Below are 14759 nucleotides of genomic sequence, written 5' to 3'. Positions count from 1 at the left end.
CATTTGCTGACAGGTACCGACAGTCAGCGACTCCTTCCTAGCAGTGTCCAGTTGCCTGAACAGGCTGTGAAAGGAAGTCCTTTGCAAGAGGTTTTAGGACGTAATTATAAGTTGTGTGAAACAGTGCTTTGGTTTCAGTTTGCTGCCCGATAATGGGGAGCGCAAATCTCACACGTTCTCACACATGCACACATATACACATAATTTAAACAGAGCTTAAACACAACTTAACACAACTTAACACAACTACGATTTAAAGTCAAAAGCCAAAATGATTTTAATCAGCAGTACTGAACACTCATGAGAACTGTCACTTGTTATGCAACATTTTCCTTCCCAATTAGTAAAAGGTCAAGCTGTTGCTATAAATAATTACCTCTTGATTTAGAGGTCTTTTACCGGGTTAGAGAAATATATCACACAAGTGACTATGCTAGCTTTAAAGGAAAAAAGGATTCAAACTAAGTAAATGCTTGAAGAAAAGTAGTAAATCTGTTTACATGTCATCTCAATTAGCATGACAAGAAGGAAATACTCTTTTCATAAGCCGTATATAACTGTGCTGAGCAATTCTTTTCATCTTGCCATAAAAACTTTAGCTTTCAGTTTTAATGAGCCCAGGAAACTAATTTATTTATCTTCCTGTGTGATTCAATGTTTGCAATAGCATTTATTTATATGTAGCATATTCCACATAGCCAGGTACCTTCAGGAAGATGCATAAATAGCTTGCAATATTTATGCTAAAGTAATACTGATAAACTGCACTTCTATAAGCTCACTAAATAAAATATTCTGTGGTCAGCGTGTCTGGATTTCTTCATTGCACAGCTGCTGATGTTGATCTTTGCCCCTACGTAGTGGCATAGTAGATAGCAAAGATGAATGAAATTGTATTAGACCTGTAAAATAACTGGGAAAGTTGGTTCATGGCCGTGGTTGCCTTCGGACAGGTTGCACAGACAAGCATGGGATGCTGGATGGTGCAGCTCTGGAGTACACTGGGGGCACCCCAAAGAGCCCGCGATTAATAAGACCAGACAAAGGAAAAGTGACACCACAGACTCAAACCATAAATACGTGTGCTGGAATTCTCCTCAGAAGAATTTGTTAATGGGCACGTTGTTACCCAGGAGCAGGGTCATGGGCTGAGTAGGAGGTCACCTGCTGATGTGCACGATACTGTTGACTAGAGCCGTGCAGCCTCGGTGTAGCTGTGTGGGCTTTGTTCTCCTGGGTGTAAAATGCAGTAGGCCACGTAGCCTGGTGGGGACTTGGACCCAGAGGGCCTGTGGATCCAAGGACCCACTCATCAGCAGCGATACACCTGATATCAACAGTTTGGCGAGGGGGAACAGAGGAAAATTAGGCTGGAGGAGTGGCCCGTACAGGCAAAAGCATTTGCACCCATTGGCTTGAGAATCTGGGGAAAACTATACGGAAGGGTGAATCCTGAAAGGAGAGAGCAGGTGTTGTACTGTGCACTCATGATTTATTTGTAGCCCTCTGAAACATATGTTTTTGGTTCTAGTTCTAGCTTTACTATATTGTCAGTTTTGTTAAAACCTCTTATCTCTAATAAATTCTCACAAACATTTATCTCATAAATTCAGTGCAATTAATCTTGCAATCCCAAAGAATCCAGGTACCCCTCCAGTGGCACAACACATATTCCCAGCTCTCCAACTCCATTAGCAGCAGCTCCACACAGGACATCCTGCAGTAGAGCTCTTGCACACAAAATCCTTGCTCTCTGCCCATCCATCCCACAGGACACTTCCCATCATTTGGCAGTAGATGTGAAGCCCCAGATTGTGGGGATCACAAAGGAGCAGACAACAACCTAGAGGTCCCACGGCTTCTTCACCATTCAGAGCATCTTTTTCACAACCTTCCCAGGTGATCCTTAGATCCCCACATCTCTTTACCTTCACCAGGTGATCCTTGTTAACATCTAGTGGTTGGCCTCAGAAAATCCTTTATCCATCAAGTAATCAGCATTATTATTTTCATCCCTGGCCAACCTTTCATCCCTGTTCCTTATTCCTACACCAGATGATGCTTAGGAAATTGTTCCCCTGCCACAGGGGAAGCCTAGAAAATCAAATTGCTCCAAACCATCTGACACAGGGAACAAATCTTCCTTAACTCAAAGATCGATCAGTGCCACAACAAGGGCACAGGAACAAGCATCCCTCAGGTACCCACAAAATAATTCCTGATCCCCACAGCGGCACCATGGAACATTTGGCCATTCATTTTACAGGCAGCATTTCAATGTCCAGGGAGGCTGAGAAAGAAATATTCACTCCTTGCATACTGAGAGAGTGTGAAAAGCTGAAAAATTCTGCTAAAACCTACCAAGAAATTTTTGAGTTCCCAGACATAGAAATAAAGAGCTAAGATACCAGAACACCTGAATTCCACACCCTTGAAGCCAGATCTTCTTTCCAAGATTCTCTGAGACTTTATGGCATTAGGTCAAAGGATTTACTGACATGCTGACTTAAAGAGAGGCATTCTAGACCAAAGTGCCTGATACTTTGGTAATTGTGCCTTTCTGAATGTCAACACTGTAAGTGTTAGATAAGGTCAGTGCAGTCCTTCAAATGGCCCACATCTCTCCGTGGACAGTCTCCTGGTCACCTGAATCCAGCTTTCAGCATCTTAACTCTGTTCCACACCAATCTCTGGGTGTGACAGCTGTCAAAATCCTGCTCACATAAGGTTTTGTCACACCAAATCAAAGGCCATCAGAGTAACTGCTCCCTTCTTGCATGGCTTCAGAGAGGATGTGGCCATAGCCCTCACACTGGGGCAATGTATGAACTGCTCTGTACTGTGGCAACCAAAGATCTTTTGCTTAAGCAAGGTGCAACTTGACAAAGCTGGGAAGAGCTCTGAGTATCACTTCCTGCCTCACTTGAAAAACAAGGGCAAATGCAATAAAGCAGATGCACACTTCAGGCTTGTCAGGTGCACACTGCAGGCTGGTTGATTGCTTTTTTTTAAGGCAATATACTATTGTAAAGTGAAACTTCCAAGCTGCTAGATACCATTTTCCCTTACTACCAGTAGTTTTCCTTGGAAAATACGTTAAAAAAAATAATCCTTTTGAACTGACCAGATTGGAAGCCTTCTCTACAAACTCATCTTTCCTCTGTTCGCTGGGTCCTGTCCCCCTGGAAGTTTACAGGTTCTTCTTTCACCTTTCCAAGAGACTCATATGTTCACCCTTGAGCCTTTCCAAACCTTACCCAGTGGCATCCTTGGCTCCTGCCCTTCTAACCTTTCCATCTTCATCAGCAAGGAACACAGCAAGACACTGTCACATAACAGTATCCAGAAAGACCATCAGTTTTGGAGGAGGAAACCACTGATATTTATCTAATCTTTAATTCAAATAGGACAGACCATTTGAACTATAACATCTCTACAAAAGAGATAATGAAAGAGGAAAACAGCTTTTAAGCAAACAAGCTGAGTTCTCAAAAGCGCTCATTAATTTTGGAATGGGAAGAGATTAACCTAAAAGGGAGGAGACTAGTAGAATAATATTTGTCCTGGAGTCTTGCAAGACTTTTCCCAAAGGCTGGTAGCCAACCCCTAATTCCCATTGGCAAGAGCAGTGGAGTCTAAAAGCTAAGCCAAGCATATGGATTAGATAAAACAATAGGGTGAAGTTAGCTGTGACATGTCCTAGTTAAGAGAGGATCATTTCTGCTCTTTGTCTGACTTTGTTACAGTCTACCCTACAGCATGGCCACCAGAAGTGGGGCAGAGATTGTCATCTTCACTTTTTTACAGAGTCAGTCTTTTGCACAGCTTTCTGGCAAGGGTCCCAAGCCCAACTGCACATGTTGCCACACAACCTTTTCATAGTATACATTGTGCTGTGCCAGCCCACAGAGGGTGGCTGAAGCTTGCCATTCTTTCTGTTGGATGATAGTGGCATTTTCAGTGCCCCAAGAAAGGACTTTACTAAAGTCAAGCTGGGAGAGACAGGAAAGAGGCCTAACATGGCCCCAAAGCTATTTCTAGCTTTCAAATATGAGCCCCAGCCCAACGCGAGCATCATGGCCAGGCTGTCCCATTCTTCATGGTGTGGCATCTAAACCTTGCCCAGATGTGGGCCATGATGGCATACTGGCAACAGCCCAAGGGAAGCAACCAACTTCACCAACAGAGACGAGAATCTCAGTGCAGAAGTTCAAAGGAGTTACTCAAATAGGAGAGTAAATCAAGGCAACTCTTGCACATTCAGGGAAGGATAGACCCGTTTTTGGAGGAGTCTTGGCAACTTTCAAAGACCTCAATGGTAACACTGTTAAGCCTGGAATCAGCAAAACACTGCGAGGCACGAGCAGTAATGAAGATAACCTCTGTGATATATTAGCAAGAAAAACTTAGGAGGTGCCCTAAAGAAACAAGGCATGAAAGTAGAAAATGATATGATGGGAGAGCAGCCTTCAAATAGCTGCCATATCACTAGCTGTGCTCAAAAGTCTTTTGTTGGTCTTTGTTTAACTGTCCTGTTCAGAATTGTCTCCTGACCCATTAAAATACCATAAAGATTAAAGTAGCACTGTGGAATGCATGAACTGCCTAGGTTCCCATTTTTGTTTGATTTGATTTCTCTGTGAAGACTCTCTCAAGCAGCTCAGATTGCATTTACTTGGGGAACATTTTGCCAGATCAGCACATACAGCATGAAAACGATGGCAGCTTTTAAAGAAAAAACAGATTCATCTGCCATTCAGAACAAATTCATAAGCCAACTTTTCTTGGCAAGAGAGCACAATTTAAAGAAAAAAAAAGAAAAGGTTTCCACTTTCCTTCCAGTGACTTCTGTAACCTCAGTTTCTATCCATGTCCTCTACCACAAAGGGCAATAGCCCAAATCTCCATGGCCTGGGGGTGGCCTGTGCTCCAGCTGTGCAGCCCTGTCCCCTCTGCCAGCACAACCTGTTGAATTGTTTCCCCTTTTCAGGAATTGATTTGAATCTTTCTCCATTTTCACGAAGTCTGCAGAAAAATATCTTTAACAGTTTCAGGAGAGATCTCAAATTTGACTGAAATCAGCTTATGGGTTTAAAAGCTACTGATGGAAGAAGGAACAAATGGATAGACAGTCATATAAAAGCTCTCTTCCTTACAACTCTCAGACTAACAGAAAACAATATTTTCTTCAAGTAAACAGTATTTCTGACCATGTGTGAAATCCTTTTCTTTTCCAGTGTAAGTTTCTATCATCTAAAATGTACAATACAGTATCACAGACTTCAGTTTATTATTTAATGGGTACTAATTGCCCATTTTCATACATTTCAATATAGCTTGACTTGAAAAACAAATTTATGTTTTCAATAGTGTATGAAAAATGCTTCATGCTAATGTGAAAATTATCAACAAAAGAATCACCACTTAACATTTTTCTGCAATCTAAGTCTCTCTGCATTCAGGAATTATTTTTCACGTGGATATTTTCAAGACAGAAATGGCTGTAATAAAGTCTGCAATTTCAAACTTTTTCTTCAATGAAAACATGAGGAACTGCAAGTCACACAAGTTCACAATGTTCTAAAATACAAATAGCGTGCTGAGGATTTCTCTTTCTTCTTAAGTTAAAGAACCTTAAAGAACCTCAACAACTCAGTCATGCTATTCACACCTAATATACAAAAAAATTAATAACCAGAAAACATTACAATATTTTCAAGATCGGGGTATAAAGATGACAATCTTACTTCTATTGCCAGCATGTGGGACTGACAAATTGAACTGACTTGTTAATTTTGTTACTTTTCATGGATAAGGAAAAGTTGCTATGTCCTACATTTAGGATATGCCCAAAAGGACGAGGGTGGGCATCAGCCCCCCAAAAGGTTGATGTAATTAGTTCAGGACCCATTAAAAAGGCATAGGTAGTTGTTCTTTTTAGGTATTCCTACTCCATATTGACAGTGCAACCTGTGAAAATCTGGTGAAAGAGGTGTTTCACCCAAAAGAGCTTTAGTCACCAAAGGGATGAAGGCAGTTTTTACTCTCCTGTCAGAAAAGAGCTTTAGTCAGACAGTCACTGCAGGAGGTGCCTCTTCACTGACGTGTTTAAGGAAGGTAAACAACTGTTATTTTAATCAAGTGGCCAGTGTGTCTCCTGGCTAGGGAGGGAATGCAGAGAATTTCAGGATGGAGAATTATATATGCCCAGATACCCTGAAAAGACTTGACAGGGGAGGATGGCCATGAAAACCAGGATACTCCACAATGAAAAGCAAGGGTGTTCTGCTACCAGGTTTAGAAATAGGGATCCCAGGGCTGGTCTTTGATCAGCACTCTGTAGGTGTAGTCCTGTCTGGTGCTGAGTCTCTACCAGAAGCTACAGAAACTCTCCAGTAAGCACAACATAGAGGATAAGTGCGTGCAGACATTATATAGCATTTTGCATGTAAGAAGGCAGGGAGTCTTGCTGGTATAACATTAGCATAGGCAGTGGAATGTACATTTGCACTTCTTCATTTGTGGCTCTCACAAGCATTTGCAATGGTCTTCTCAGGTGGACAAGTTAATTACAAACACATGACTGTGCTGAAGTTCTTGCATTAACCTGGCCTGGGGTAACTGCAGCATCAGGTGACCAGAAAACAGCAGTTTATCCTTATCCAGGGACACGTCAAATCTCCCACAGGAGCCTACAGCATCATAACTCATTGCCCCAGCTCCCCTAACCCATCTCCACCATGTCTGCAGGGGAGTGGGCACCAGACCTGAAGGGTGGCAGGACCCCGGTGACCTCAAGGGCTCTCTGTTAAACAGTGCAGGTCCAGACACATTCTTGGACGGGGGCAGAGGTCATGAGAAAGATGTGACAACCATGACTGGCAGCCGAGGAAATGCAGCCTTCAAGGTCAGGCCATGGTCCATTGAATATATTTGGTGCTATATTTAGCAGAGATGTCATTAGCTAGAAGCATATATTAATTTTGTATTGATCTGCAGGCAGGGCCTCAGCTGCCAAAGTTTATATTCACACTGTCAGCAATAAACACTAGACTGTCAGAGTTCAGATCAACTGATGGTTGAATGGCTTTTACATGGTGAAAAATTCTTAATGCAGTTTCACTTCTGGCTTGAAAATAATTAAGCTTGGAATGGATCATTTCCCTTCCTCCATAAAGTACCAAACATGCCAAGATTTTTTTTGGATATTTCTATTAACTGAGGCAGAGATCACAGACAAAAACTTTCATCCTTTTCAGCCAGATTTCTCTGTCAATCTGCAAGGTTTTTGGTGCTGTCAGCCACAGCTATACTCCACACAGAAGCCAGTCTGAGGCCAAAATGCTTTCAAGGGTGAAGAGTTACAAGCAGCAGTGTTTGTCAAGCCAAAGCTGAGCTGAACAGCAGCACAGACTGCAGGAGGGACTGTCCTAGCCTCACCTCCTGCACCTCAGCAGCAGGAACCGCTGCCTGCAGTTACACCTTGAGCAATCTATAGTGAACCGTCCCATAAACAACAGCACCTTGTCATAAATGTATCCCTGCACTTATCCATGGTTTCCAGATAACAGAGGTCCTTCTTGAGCTGGGTGGCTGAAGCTCTTTCCTAGCCCCTGTTTCAGCCACCACCTGCCCAGATCAAGGCATTTTCTATATGCCAGAGGAGCACCTTGCTCAGCATGTGTCTACCCTCTGCTTTAACTGACTGACCCTCATCCAGCTGAACTCAAGAAATTAATGAAGGCCGTTAAGCATCTGTTGTTACCTCCTGTAGCCAGGCTGAAATATCTCAACGTACTAGTGAAAGAGAACAGTAGAAAAGAAGAGGGTGGGATTGCTGCAGAACAGAAGAGCATTCACACACGTCGCACAGGGCTGGAGCCAGGCAGACAGAAGTGCCTCTGGCTTATGCTAAATCATCAAAATGCTGCCCCGTGTCCATTTGAGCCACAAAGTCGCCACTCCCAGCCAGCACTGACCCCTGCACTGCTTCAGCAGCTGCACTTGCTGCCAGACACATGCAACAACATGTGATGGAGAGCTGGCCAAGTCACCGCTCAGGCACATCCATCCCTGCTTAGCCCTGAATAAAGTTGTTATCTCACTTGCTTCCAATAAAAGTTCAGCTAAGACAGCAATAAAAAGAAACCTAGGGATGAAATGTGTGTAGGGTGGGGACCTGGCCTTGGGGAGCTCATGTTCGTCTTGCCTAGGTCTGAGGCAATGCTGAAGGCCTCACTATAATAAGATGTGTCCAACAAGCTGCCTCCTAAAGCCTTGTGTCAAGGAAACATCAAGCTGGTCTCAGAGGTATGTAGCAGCTCTGAAAAGAAGCTTATTCTCACTTATCATATTGTGGGGGACAGAAGCACAGTGTGAACTTCTGAGATGGTGGTTGGCCAATGTGAAGGAGAGGAAACCTCTGTTGATCTACCCCAGGCAGCAGCTACACCTTTGGCTGGAGCCAGCTTGAGAAGCTCATCGTGGTTAATCAGAGCAAAGACATGTGCAGAAAATCCCTGGCAGTGTAGCATCCACGAAACCTGCAGCTGGGCAAATTCTGTCCCATCCTCAGGCCTCTGGTTCAGGACTGCTCAGGTCCCAAGTACTTCATTATCTCTGCCCTGTTGGTGTGCATGCAGTTGCCCCACAGAGACCTGACCTTCGCTGACATGGTTCAGCCCGCTGCTGTCATACGCTGTGCAATTATTCGCAAAGGAGAGACTGGAATTTGCTGATAAATGAAAACAGCCTTTTCTCTGCAGCTCCTGAAGGCTGATTAAAGGCTCCTTGCCATTAGCTGTAGGAAAATTGCAAGTGCAAGCCAGGCAGATGGCAATTTCTTCAGACCGAGAATATGTATATATACCCTCTGAACCCTGGCACTCAAACTCCCTCTGCCCTCTGCTCTCTTGCTGTTCTTTCCTAATGTGCTACTGTGCTCTAACATGCTTTTTAGTCCGTAACTCTCTGGGGAAGGGACTATCATGCTTAGGCTGGCTTGGTGCCTAGCAAAACTCACTTTTCAAACATTGACGGAGCTGTCAAGTGTCTCCTACAGTGTTGCAGAGCAGGGCACACAGATTTCACCATGCCACAGTTCAGCTGACACAGCCACAGCGCATTTCTATCAGGTCAGCACACATCAAGTGAAGAATTATGACACCAGACTTTATTTTTATTGGCTGTCCTCCAAGTAGTTAAAGTGTGTTTGCTTTGCTTTATGTTTGTTTGCTTTAATTTCTCCTCATTACAGGAAAGTATTACCAAGAGAATTTTGGCAATCTCAATTCTCATAAGGTTCTCAAGAGAAATTAAATGCAAATAGCATGTTTAGTTCAGCCAAAACCCCATAAATTGAATTAAGATAGTACAGTGTGTATTGTTACACCTATACTTAGCTTTAACCAGACAAGTCAGATTTTTAGTCTTTTTTCTAGATTTAAGCATGTAGATAAGCTTGGACAGGGCTTGAAAACCTTTAACATCATCTTGTCCGCTTCACATGTCCAGTTCAAAGCATCTGCCTGCAGCCTTTAAAATATGTTTTTGTCTCATGACATAAATAATAAAATTGAGTTGTGCCAAAGAAAATATCCTGAAGAAGTGGACTGTACTTTTTTCAGGCCAGATGCCTGGCAATAACCCTGGAATGAATCAAGTTATGCTCAGAATTATGCAAGCCACAAGGATGTTTCGCTGCGAGAAGGACGTAATTGACCTTGTTCCCGATGGAGCAATCCTCTCTTTAGATGCTCCCCCTGTGCCCAGGGTCTCAGAACAGTGCTGAATATTTATTCTCTCTGTGCTCTAGGGAAGAAGGGAATGGAAAACACCCTTTTGCTATTCCACCTTTCTAAAATCTGTGGTGCTGAGATGCAAATACATCCTTTCCAGCTTAGAGAGTCACTGCATTGCACACTGCTGGAGCCCGAGTGTGGCAGAAGAATCTCACTGTGTGTACGTGTGTCCCATTCCTTACCTCTCCCCTGGACACCTGCAAGCAACTATATTTTATTATTGGTTGTGGTTGTCTTTTAACTGTTGCATCTAAAAGAACTAACAGTGCACGGGAGGAATGGGCATCCCATGCAAAGTAATTTAATCACACACTACACAGACAGTTCCAGTGAACCATACTCCTTACAGGGCTTCTATCTGAGGATGCTGTTACCATATATCACCACCATCTCTAGGTTCTTCTCCCATCCTCCTGCACCACCTCTTTCGTCATCTATAATTAAATTTGCAATGACGCCAGACCCCTACATTATCCCCCAAGTTGATGTCTTGAAGGCTGGCCATTTAAACTCATGGACAGGTTCTTCTAAAGCAATTTCTTGAACATGGGCAAGTCCCCTTCACTCTGGGTGCTCTCAGACAGGCACAGCCTGTCGCTGCTGCCTGCAGCTTCCCCATGCAGGCTTGTGCCACTGCTGGACACAGGTACCAGCTTAGACAGCTATTTGGGCTGCTCTGGTAGGGCTGCTCTTACCATGCCTGGGCTGAGGTTGATGCTAACATTCTTGTTGCTTCTCTTTGATGTCTGCATGCAAAGTGGAGAGTCAGCCTGGACGAGGAGACCATGCTCCAGTGTGATCAGCTACACTCCACTTACTTGCTATGTATCTCAGGGCTCCTAAGTGTTGCTGTTTTTATTCTCAGAAACAGTCATGTTTGGGTAAAAACAGAAACAACAATCCCACAAATCAAAGAAGTAAAAGTTTTATAACACCTTTTCATTGTAAAGAGTCTGTAACTCTATGACAATAACTTACTTCCTCTATGCTTTCAACTGTCACTGTCACTAACTGCTCCACGGGTGATTCTGCATTTTTCCGATTTGTTCCCCTGGCCCATTTCACTTTTCCACTTCTTCTTTGTTTGAAGGCCTCTGACCTTCACCAAAACTAGCAAGCTAATATCACAAGATTCATCAGCAAGTTTTCCCTGACCATATCAATGCCCTCTTGTTACCTTCCTATCAAGCCAGGATGTTTGCAACACCCACCCACTGCCAGACACCCCAGCCCAAACTGATTTTCCTGACAGCAAAGGGTCTCATGCCCCCAGTCTCAGCATGCTTTTTTTTTTTCAAAGACACGGGTTCCTGGAGGCCACGTTTGCAAATTTGTCATCACTCACATGCGCCAGCAGATACCAATGTCCTCAGATGTCCCTTTGAGACTGAAATCCTAAGGAGTGGGAAAGGTGTGACATTTTTTAAGTTCTCATTCCTTGGCTATTGAGGTGCAAAGGTGCTGAGCCAGCATGATCTCATGGCCGGCTCAGCCTGGGGAGGCCAGCACCCTGCCAGCCCCCTTAGCATTTCCAACCAGAGAACAGCAGGGTCCAGACCCTTCCTAGCATCGAAGGCTTGCAGAAACCTGCCAGAGGTTGGAAGGACCTGGTAGGGATCAGATCCTGGGGACAAAAGGGGAGCAACAGGTATCCATGTGCCCTTTCTTCAGGCAGTCTTCACTAAGTGAAGTAGGAAAGAAGCCCAATACAGGCCCTGTGGGCCTCTATCCAGTACAGTCCCAGAGATGATGCCTGGCCAAATGAGTCCTTTTGAACATCACAAACTGAATCTGTAAGAGAGTCAAAATGGGGTTTATTGGCCAAATCGCTCAGGAATCACATTTCAGCTGTCTGCCCTGGGAAAGGACTAGGGTGGAGAAGGCCATTAATTCTTGAAGAACTGTTTTATAAGGTTAACTCCAGCTAGCTAATTTACCTCAGGGCTTAATTTTCTTCCTGGAGCACTCCTCTCCGTTCTTCTAGCAGAGATCAGTTTGGCTGATGGCCGGATATCACAGCCTTATCATTTTTAGTTCATTTGTAAATTATCTTCTGCAGACTGCTACACAAAATTTTTTAATTACTTTATGGAACAGAAGGGGCATAAAGAAGGTCACTCTTGTTAGTCAAGGAAAACTCATCAGCAAAGCAAGTATGGAGTAACATTAGGAGGGAGTGACCAGAACTGCATCCCTAACCTACCTGGATCACTGAATCCCAGGGGTCCCACCTAAAGAACATCTATTGATTTAAGACCAGAAAAGTGACACTTGAAATCACTTTAGACACAAAGTTTCCTGCAGCTTGTTCTGGAGGTCCCTCTTGATTGCTTAGCTTTTGCATCTCCAAAACCAGCAGAGCTCAGACATCAGCCCTGTACAGAGCACACCGGGAGAGGATGACTGTCACAAGAACAGTGCACCCAAACATGTGCGCTCCCTCCCACTCACAGCTGGGTCATTTCCCCATAGTAACCGGAACAACTGTGTTTGATCAAAATAAATAAGAAAGAAAAACGGAGAAGCGTTTGAAATTTTTCTTTAGTTGACATTTATGTCATGAGTTCTGTGCTTTTTTGAAGCAGTAGCTACTGTCTTTATTTTCGTTTCATCTCCCCTTCCTTCCCTCCCATCTCATTTTATCCTCCCATGTACTTTTCCTCTGACTTGCCTGTTTCTCATTTTGCCTACATTCCAACCTATCAGTTGGTTCTTTTTTTGCTTTCTTAAGCATTTTGCCCTGCTTTCTGATCATCTCCTCTTACACAGGCACAATTCTTGGCATATATAAATATAAATAAAATATATATAAAAAATAAAATGAATATAAAATTTTCAATTAAAAAAAATCGCAATGGGGCTACAAGCTCAAGATCTCTCTGCATGCACCCAGCTTTGCTTCAAAGCCTGTTTGCTTGAAACAGTGTGAACAAATTCAGGATGGTTGAAAAGAGGAAGGCCAACATCCTGGGAGCAGTAACTCCTGCCATGGACTGCCCATGGCATCGCTGTTTGAGTTTTCCAGGGTCAGGCAACAGCCACAGCACCATATCCATTTCTGTGCCTCTATCTCCCTGCAACGCTTACAAAACAAAATTCAAAACCTCCAGGACAACAAGGAAAAACTGCCTTGTTCCTCCAGACACAAAGTTCAAGTGTAACTTGGAGGAGGAGGCAGGAGTGGTGGGTGACACACTCAGATATACACACACGAAAGGTTAGGCAAGCCTGGCAGCTCTCATTCTACTTGCAACAGAGACTCCCACAGAGCCAAATTTGAAGAAAGTGCCCATCTGCTCTGCAGATCCCAATGCAGAACTATCACAGAAATGCTGAATGCTCCCTCTGCATCACGGCCCAAGCACAGCCTTCACAGCGGCCAGTGCCCACAGGCAGCGCTCCCCAGGACAGGATTTCCACACTGGCAGGCGTGGATGGATCAGCAAGAGCAGTGTTTGGAAATGAACGCCCCGGGAAAGGGGCAGCAGCAGCGCTGCGAGGCGCTGGCCGGAGCAGGAGGAGCATGAGTTGCCCCCACTCCAGCCCAGCCCTGCTCCTCTCTAGGCCTGTTCCCTCGCCTCTCCCTGTATGGCTCCATCATGTCTGAGGAAGCAACAGAAACATAACAGAAATGATGCCAGACAGACCCCTGGACTGCGCGAGCTGGCTCTCGAGGAGGGTCCCAGCCCCGTTCTTCTGGCATGGCCGTCAGGCGGTTCGATTGTTTCTTCCTAAAACACTCCAGCAGCTCCAGGCCTCGCTGCCCTGTGTTTCTAATGGACAAGCCCTGTGTATCCTGGCTGTGAGACATGGGTTGGTGGGACAAAGAGTGCAGTGTCTAGCATGTGGGACCTGAGGGGCAACAGTGTCCACTCCCTACACTTCTGCCCAGAAATATCTCACCTCACAAATTCCATTCATGCTTCCAAAAACTAATAGCGGAGATTAGCTGACCTCTGAAAGAGGGACACACATGGACAGATCCTCCCAGAAGCTTTGGAGCTTGTTCATCATCTACTCTGAACTCCGTCACTGTGCCCTTGTCTTGGCGTGCAGCCCTGCATCTGCTGATGATGCCGAATTATTCATGGCACTATAGGTGACAGTGAGGTGGATTAGGAACTGGCTGGATGGCAGAGCTCAGAGGGTGGTGATCAGTGGTGCCAAGTCTAGTTGGAGGCCTGTAGCTAGCGGTGTCCCCCAGGGGTCAGTCCTTGGTCCAGTCCTGTTCAATCTGTTCATCAATGACCTGGATGAAGGCACAGAGTGCTCCCTCAGCAAGTTTGCTGATGATACCAAACTGGGAGGAGTAGCCAATAACCCAGAGGGCTGCGCTGCCATCCAGAGGGACCTGGACAGACTGGACAACTGGGCGGTGAAAAACCTCATGCAATTCAACAAGGCCAAGTGCAAGGTCCTGCACCTGGGGAGGAATAACCCCAGACACCAGTACAGCCTGGGGATTGACCTTCTGGAGAGCAGCTCTGTGGAGAGGGACCTGGGTGTCATGGTGGACGACAAGTTGACCATGAGGCAGCAGTGTGCCCTCGTGGCCAAGAAGGCCAATGGGATCCTGGGGTGCATTAAGAAGAGCGTCTCCAGCAGGTCGAGGGAGGTGATCCTGCTCCTCTACTCAGCCCTGGTGAGGCCACATCTGGAGTATTGTGTCCAGTTCTGGGCCCCACAGTACAAGAGGGATGTGGAGCTGCTGGAGAGAGTCCAGCGCAGGGCTACAAGGATGATCAGGGACCTGGAACACCTGCCCTATGAGGAGAGCCTGAGGGAGCTGGGCCTGTTCAGCCTGGAGAAGAGAAGGCTGAGAGGGGATCTAATCAGTGTCTTTAAGTACCTCAAGGGAGGGAGTGAGGAGGATGGTGCTGGCCTCTTTTCACTGGTGACCACCGACAGAACTAGAGGTAATGGCCACAAACTGAAGCATCAAAAGTTCCACAGGAACTT

Source organism: Tinamus guttatus, unplaced genomic scaffold (genome assembly GCF_059628265.1).
Source record: "Tinamus guttatus ecotype Peru unplaced genomic scaffold, ASM5962826v1 Tinamus_guttatus_pri_ptg000048l, whole genome shotgun sequence".
In the NCBI taxonomy this organism is placed as follows: Eukaryota; Metazoa; Chordata; class Aves; order Tinamiformes; family Tinamidae; genus Tinamus; species Tinamus guttatus.
The sequence above is the reverse complement of the archived record's forward strand: the minus strand, read 5'-3'. Positions refer to the sequence as shown.